This window comes from Octopus bimaculoides, chromosome 3 (assembly GCF_001194135.2).
Source record: "Octopus bimaculoides isolate UCB-OBI-ISO-001 chromosome 3, ASM119413v2, whole genome shotgun sequence".
In the NCBI taxonomy this organism is placed as follows: Eukaryota; Metazoa; Mollusca; class Cephalopoda; order Octopoda; family Octopodidae; genus Octopus; species Octopus bimaculoides.
The window spans coordinates 106,526,553-106,535,101 of NC_068983.1; the positions used below are offsets into that span (position 1 = coordinate 106,526,553).

General features: G+C 36.9%; 1 long non-coding RNA gene across 1 annotated transcript; it reads right to left on the bottom strand.

The window, feature by feature from the left end:
- Nucleotides 1–403: 403 nt before the first annotated feature.
- Nucleotides 404–3,081, bottom strand: LOC128247417 (uncharacterized). Its single transcript, XR_008263799.1, has 2 exons — nt 2,889–3,081; nt 404–2,343 (listed from the first exon to the last, which is right to left on the bottom strand). It is a non-coding gene; the product is annotated as an uncharacterized LOC128247417 (long non-coding RNA).
- Nucleotides 3,082–8,549: the final 5,468 nt, after the last annotated feature.

Here is an 8,549-nt window from a genome sequence, read left to right on the forward strand (position 1 = left end):
AAGAAGCTTGCCCTGGAACCACATTGTTTCAGATTCATTCCTATTGCATGACACCTTGAGCAAGTATTTTCTACTATAGCCTTGTGGGGATAGTCAATTACATTGATCCCTGTGCTTCACTGGTACTTAATTACAGACCCCAAAAGGATAAAAAGCAAAGTTGACCTTGTTGGCATTTGTACTCAGAACGTAAAGCCAATCTCTTTCACAATTGCCACCAGTCAAAGGAAAATTGCCTTACCAGCCTGGTTAAAGGAGGTCAGTGGGGCAATAATAATAATAATAATAATAATAATAATGATAATAATAATAATAATAATAATAATAATAGTTACAATTGCTTTATTGGCCACAAGGACCACAAAAAATATTTTGGACAAAATAAAAACAAAACAAGTGGGTATTTGCATCATCATCATCTTTTAATGTCTGTTTTCCATGCTGGCATGGGCTGGGCAGTTCGATAGGAGCTGGCCAGCTAAAGAGCTGCTCAGACTCCATGTCTGTTTGGTTTCTATGGCTGGATGTCCTTCCCAATGCCAACACTTTACAGAGTGTACTGGGGGCATTTATGCAGCACTGGCATGGGTACTTTTATGAGGTACTGGCATGGGTGCTTTTTACATAGCACCAGCACCCACAAGCCTGAAAGATTCGTGGGTAGTGGTGTCATGTAAAAGTCACCTGTGTTGGTGCATATAATGTGTAAACAATAACAATTAATATTAAAACAAAACTCCTCAATAATGGTGAATACCACCCAGAGGTAACCAAAGATCTCCACAGATCCAGGATCACTATGGTTGCCAAAGGAATCACTGGGTAGCACCCCTCTCCTCTTCATTTACTCCATCCAACAGGTGCCAGCTTAGAGTAGGCACACTCATTCCTGTTATCCTTGCTACATCCACCTACTTTTCAACAAATTTACTGAGGGGTAAATTTCAAAAGGAGCTTAAAAAAAGTTGGTAAGATCTTGGCTGAAAAGGGAAGTGTCTGTCTCCAATCCTTTCAATCTTATCTACAATACAATCTCTTTTGCCATAACCAGCAGATAGAGGAAAACTGCTTATCTTTCCTAGCCAGAGGAAGGTGGCAGGATGATCTCAATGGAGTTGGCTGATAGCTGAATCTGTCTGATATGTGATAGCATAATGTTACAAGTCTGCAATGCTTGGACACTGTACAAGCACATGCAAAATGGTTTTGTCACTGTGTGTATCTCAAGCAGTCAGCAGAAGGCACTACCACACCTGAGCTGCTAATGCCCTTCACCAAGTAGTACTGCCAGTCTAGGGATTTCTAGAAATTATCCATAGGCCATGGACCAAAATCCTCTAGAACAAGTTAGTTAGTTCATTCTTGTTGACACCCAGAATCTCCCTAAGGATGTTGCTCTTGCCTGCCATTAATTCCCTATGGATCACCATAATATGGCTTCCTCTGACTGCATTGCTCAATTTGTAGAAGGCTGTGGTACCAGGTACTCTGCCTCAGTATATGCTTAATCCAGGACTGCATCTCAGTCAAAGATATGAGCTGTGGAAAAATGAGCCTGACAATGAGCAACAACAACCTTAGTGCATATCTGTGCATCATTAGCCATGGCATGCCTAGCCCTCCACGTAGTGGATGTTGACAGTAAATAGACTGTCTGAACAGAAGAACCCATACCTTCCACAGAAAGTCGAAAAACAAGTTCTCCAGTCTAGTCAGCCATGAAGTAGGGAAAGGCACAACAGTCAAGTGGTAGTAGATAAGGATTGAAACATAGGTATTCACTACCTCTACCTGACTCTTCAGGGATAGTTTCATTTTGCCCCATTTAAAAGTGAGATTGGCCTCTCTGCTATTTTCTTTCTTTTCAAGTGGTAATGGTTTCTGTGAAAGAATTTTGACAGAAACAGTAGGCCACTGAAATTTTGTATTGTCTATCTACATCAGTGACTCTCAAGCAGTGTGCTCAGTGGACTTGTGTATCAAGGTGTCTGACGGATTTAAAAAAAATATATTTTAAGGTTTTACAAAATCAACTCTAAATGCTAGATCATCTTGAAAAACGAGCAATTCATGATTTAGTCACATACAAAATATGCTTAATCAAATCAGGTAAACAACAGTTTTTTTGTTTATTTTTACAAATTTCTCTTTCAAACCGTTTTTATAAAATCTTTTTTTCTTAGTATACTGGGTACCACAAAATCAAAAAAGATATTGAGAATAACTGATTGACATGTTTAAGTTCAAATATTACTTGTGTTCACTTGGGTTTTCATCAATTTGAATGCAATTAAATAAGTGTACCAGGAATATATTGTGGGTTGTTCATTTGATTCTTTACATCTAACAAAAAAAAAAAAAAATTGGTATTGTGCCAAAGGAAAAAAAATCAATAACGGTTTCTTAAACAAATAAATAAAAACTCAATTATATCGAAGCTGAATAATGCATTAAAATGTCTGAGCTATTTTCTAAAGTCTAATAGCAAATATTTATTCCATAGCATATATGAAAATATTTTAATATTAAGCTTGATAATAGGGTATTTATAGCAGCGACAAATAAAAGTATCAACAGTCAGACGGAAAACAAAAGTCTGTATTGTTTATGAGATAAAAATAAAATAAATGGATAATCTATAATTCTGTAGTTGCTTAAATATTTCTACAAGATACATTTGAACATTTTATATTCATATATTTTATTAAATTACAAATCTTTAATTTTTTTTACATATGGATACTTTCAATAATTTATTTCTTGTTCATTTTGAATGGTGGTATGAATGTCTGTATTATGACCCCCAGGTCTGCAGAAATACTTTAAATCAGTACTCTAACTCCACAAAAACAATCGTTCATTGATTATACAATATTCCTGTTACTTACAATAAAAAAACTGAGATGTATCAATTGGTATAATAACCACCCACAATTAAGTTGGTGTGTTGACCAAGGGTACAGGACTGTGCCATTGACAGGATACGAACCCTTCCCTTTTCCATCGATCGGTGATTTAAACATTCTGTCAATTCTATCCGCAACAACTACTCATTTACAATTTGTAAACGCTTCGTGTTTATGCAAGTTATATTCAAGAAAGATAATCAGGTACTGACGATAAGAGTTATTTCCCTTATTTCAAGTACCAAATTAAGAGTGAAGAAAAGAAAGTGAAAAATCAGGCGTAAATGAAAGGATTTCAGCAGCTTATCATCGCATATCACGGGAAATATCAAAATAAATTTACAATAAAAATTAAAGACTGGCGTTTTAATATTTTCCTTGCCGTGCTTTGTTTATTTAAGAGGTGAAATTCGACGCTTTGTTAACATTGCCTCTAATTCGTTTCCTGTTGCCTTTATTCTGTATAAACAAGAATAATGAATGAAAGAATGAATTATTACAAAAACGATAAGGCTGCTGCCGATAATACGAAATACTTCAATAATAATAATTGATAAAGATCTTTCTAAAACAAGGATAGCTATTGCAAACTCAAATGCAAATGCTTTTATTCATCTCAAAGCTCTTAACTGTTTATATTAATCAATTAACTAATTTAAAAGAGGTTCTATCCATTCTTATTGCAGGTGGTTTTTAGACAATGAATTTCACTCACATCATTCTCATCATAGAAATTCTACTGTAAGCATCACAAAATGTTAGCAGGCTTGGTCATTAAATCATTGTTGGTAGTACACAGTATTTGGCTGACCCTGGACTGGCTTGTGTGGGTGGTACATAAAAGACACCATTTCGAGCGTGGCCGTTGCCAGTATCGCCTGACTGGCCTTCGTGCAGGTGACACGTAAAAGCACCTACTACACTCTCTGAGTGGTTGGCGTTAGGAAGGGCATCCAGCTGTAGAAACTCTGCCAAATTTAGACTGGAGCCTGATGTTGCCACCCAGTTTCACCAGTCCTCAGTCAAATCGTCCAACCCGTGCTAGCATGGAAAGCGGACGTTAAACGATGATGATGATGATGATTAATATTTATATAAGTTGCCAAATTTTTTAAATTACATTTGCATTAACGTATTTACAATAATTATTTGAATGAAATTGCATATGTGAGAAGGTGAATGTGACTGTTAAAAGTCATTATTACATAAAATATTTTGGTTATATGAAAATCAATCATGGTTATTAAAAACAGAATAAGTAGAATGAGTGAGAACAGCTTATCAATAACTGAGTAACAGATTTCTGCACAGCACCTGAGGTTGTTCTGTTTGTGAGCTTAACATCCCATTTTTATAACAGTTTTTATAACAGTTAGTCAAGCTTCTAGAACCTTCAATAGAACAATTTGACAGGAAAATTCACAAAACTTACTTTGCTTATTTGGTTACATACCAGCTAATCTGATTGGTTGAACCATGTTCATGGAGATGTTAATGCTTTATATGGTAACACAGTTAATTTTTTCTAGCTGGTTTTGCTTTTTATGTCAGTATAGCCAGGTCATGGTCTTAAACTGGAGAATTTGTGTCAGCTGATTCAAAACTCAGTAGAATCTTTGTTTCACAACCTTATATTTATTGAATGATAAAAGCAACTGCATCATGGAAGAGCCATTCCAGCCATTTAATAACACATAAAGCTGTTAAATCCACTTTAAGTCCATTTCATGAGACATGAACATTTTCATTATACACCTGTAACCTGGTCACTGATAAAATTCATGTATAAACTTTGGTAACATTCATAATACTCTCTTTACTCTTTACTCTTTTACTTGTTTCAGTCATTTGACTGCGGCCATGCTGGAGCACCGCCTTTAGTCGAGCAAATCGACCCCGGGACTTATTCTTTGTAAGCCTAGTACTTATTCTATCAGTCTATTTTGCCGAACCACTAAGTGATGGGGACATAAACACACCAGCATCAGTTGTCAAGCAATGCTAAGGGGACAAACACAGACACACACACACATATATATATATACATATATATGACGGGCTTCTTTCAGTTTCTGTCTACCAAATCCACTCACAAGGCTTTGGTCGGCCCGAGGCTATAGTAGAAGACACTTGCCCAAGGTGCCACGCAGTGGGACTGAACCCGGAACCATGTGGTTGGTAAGCAAGCTAGATCCTGTTTTTGTTTTTATCCCAGTTTAACTCCAATATCTGCTCCTTGGGCATTATTAATACCATTCACTTGGCTACAAGCATTTGGATCAGATCACTATTTATCTCTCTACCAATATATTCTCATGCATATATTGAACTGTGGAAACTGAAGCTGAATAGCAATCACATCAATCACCTCAATCTGGAGAGGGGTAGAAAAGTCATGCATTAACCCCACCTAACTTATATAAGACTATCTCAGAGAAGGGTTAATAAATAACATACGAATGGAAGTTGTTGACATCAACATTGCTATTATCATCGTTGGCGTTACCATCATCACAATCACCGTTTTAGCCATTGCTCTCATTATACTAACTTCTGTTTTTCCTTGCTTCCAGGTAAAGTAATATTTCCTCTGGACCTTTGAACACAAAAGACACAATCAATGGTAAGACATGCTTAATGGCAGATTGTTAATAAACAACATCACTTATACGATGGTTGTGCTCATTTAACTATTAGTAAGGCAATGTCAAGTCAAGAAGACATGATTCCCCATCCCCCCACAGACACATACATACACACATGTGCTCGCATGCGCATGCATGCACACACACACATGCGCACACACACACACACACATATACACACATACAAACACACACAAACACACACACACACACACACACATGCATGCACACAACTAATATGAGCTTCTTTCAGTTTCTGCTTATCAAATCCATTCACTAGGCTTTGGCTGACCTGAGGCTATAGAAGTAGACATTTACCTTTGGTGCTTTGCTGTAGGACTGAATCTGAAAACCACATGGCTGCAAAGCAAAGTTCTTAACCATATAATGTGTGTATGTGTGTGTATTTATGTTTATATGTATGTTTATGTGTGTGTATGTTTGTCTTTGTGTTTGTGTTTGTCTCCATCGCCACTTGACAACCAGTGTTGGTGTGTTTACATCCCTCTGTAATTTTGTGGTTCAGCAAAAGAGGCCAATAGAATATGTACCAGACTTAAAAAAGTAAGTACTAGGGTCTATTCATTTGACTAAAATTCCTCAAGGCAATGCTCCAGCATGGCTGCAGTCAAATGGTTGAAACAAAATAAAAAAAGATTAAAAAATAGTGATTTTATGAACTGAATTTAACTGAGGCCAAGCCAACTCTTAGAATATTTTGTATGACAATGGTTATGTCTATTGTCTTAGCTATTCCGAAACTATGTATTTATTAGCAGAAGAATTTCTGAGAATAAGTGAAATGGCAAACTAGTTGAAGTTTTCAGTAAAATTAATTAAAAGTTCCTGAACAGAATAACTATAGCAATCAAAAACTGAGTCCCATATGCGTTTTCTCAGTTCAAACATCATCATGATCATCATTTAACATCCACTTTTCCATTCTTGCATGGGTCAGATGGAATTTCTGGAGGATACTACTACTTGCATGACAATAACACCCACTTACAACTATCATGTGATGTCAAGACAAGGAGACAGTAACACACACACACACACACACACACACACACACACACACACATGCATGGCTATGTGGTTAAGAAGGTTGCTTTGCAGCCGTGTGGTTTTGGGTTCAGTTTTCGGTTCAGTTTCACTGCTCAGCACTTTGGGCAAGTGTCTTCTGCTGTAGCCCTGGGCCGATCAATGCCTGTGAATGAATTTAGGAGATAGAAACTACCATGTATGTATCTATCCATATACAAATGTGGAAGCCTACCGTGTATATATCTATCCAGTGTATGTATTTTTGTATTTGTTCCTCACCCAACGATTTCAGGCATGTGTGTGTGTGGGAGTGGGTGGTCATTTAGTTGATTATATCAACCCCAGCACTTGACTGGTATTTTACTTTATTGTTGTCTTTCAAAGTTCAACATAGTGGCTGAACGTTTTGTGTATGTGCTAATGATTCTGCCAGTTTTCCATTTTAATAATAATAATAACAATCTTTTCGACTTAAAGCACAAGGCCTGAAGCTTGGGGGAATGGGGTATAGTTGATTACATCGACCCCAGTACTCAACTGGAACTTATTTTATTGACCCTGAAAAGATAAAAGGCAAAGTTGACCATGGCAGAATTTGAACTCACATCATGCAGACGGAAATAATAGTAATATTAATAATAATGAGTGCCTTATATACAGTGCTCAGTTACACTACAACTCATTGGAAAATGGTGAACGAGGGGTCAGAAGGTGGCAGTAAGTCAAGTAAAGAAAGACAACAATAAAAGCCAAAAGTACATGCACACTACATAGGATATAATAACAGAGTAATCCAAACTGGAAGTAAGCTGAGTTTAAGTTGAAAATCAGCTTAAGAATTCTAAATTGAGAAAAATCTAATGAAATCAATAACATTTTTCCAGAAAATAAAGTCATGTTTTTAAAAACAGTTTTGTAACTTGGTCTCCATAGAAGAGTATCTAAAATTTGTGTCTCAATAATTCCTACTGCTTATCCAAGGGAAAGGCTAAGGCTGATACACCTTGGCACCAGTGACATCACAACTCATTTCTGCAGATGAGTGAGCTGGAACAATGTGAAATAAAGTGTCTTGCTCAAGAATGCAATACACAGCCTGGTCCAGGAATCAAACTCACTACCTCATGATTGTGAGCCTGACACTCAACCACTGAGCCATGCGCCTTCACATTTATATTAACAGCATCAAAACTATGTTTAAATAATTGGTATTATTTAAATGAGTGATGAAAAGTGGCAAGCAGGTAGAATCATTAGAACGTGGGTAAAAATGCTCTGCATTTGAGTTCGTTATACATTCTAAGTTCAAATTCATTTGAGATTAACTTTGCCTTTCTTCCTTTCAGGGTTAAAATATAGTACTAACTGGAGGGTGTGGGTAGGGTCAATGTAATTGATTGACCTTTCACAGAATTTAAGCCTTGTACATTTGAAATAATTAAGCAGTGAATTAGTAGAGAGTTAGAGTTTGGGATGTGGTTAGAGTGTTTGCCTCACAATTATGAGGCAGTGAGTTTGATTCCTTGACTGAGCTGTGTGTTGTGTTCTTGAGCAAGACATTTTATTTCACATTGTTTCAGTTCACTGATATGTAGAAACAAGTTCTGACGTCACTGGCACCAAGCTGTATCAGCCTTTGCCTTTCTCTTGGATAATATCAGTGGTGTGGAGAGAGGAGACTGGTAAGCATGGGCGACTGCTGGTCTGCCATAAATAACATTGCCCAGACTTGTGCCTTGGAGGGTAACTTTCTAGGTGCAATCCCATGGTCAGTCATGAATGAAAGGGTCTTTTGTTCTTAACGCTTTGGATAGAATGCTTTGTACTATTTTTTCTGACTACTCTCATTCTGAGTTCAATTTCCACTGAAGTCAGCTTTGCCCCTTTCCTCCTGATAATATATCCGTACAAGGTAATGATTTGTCAGATGGTATGCCTTATATTTGTCTAT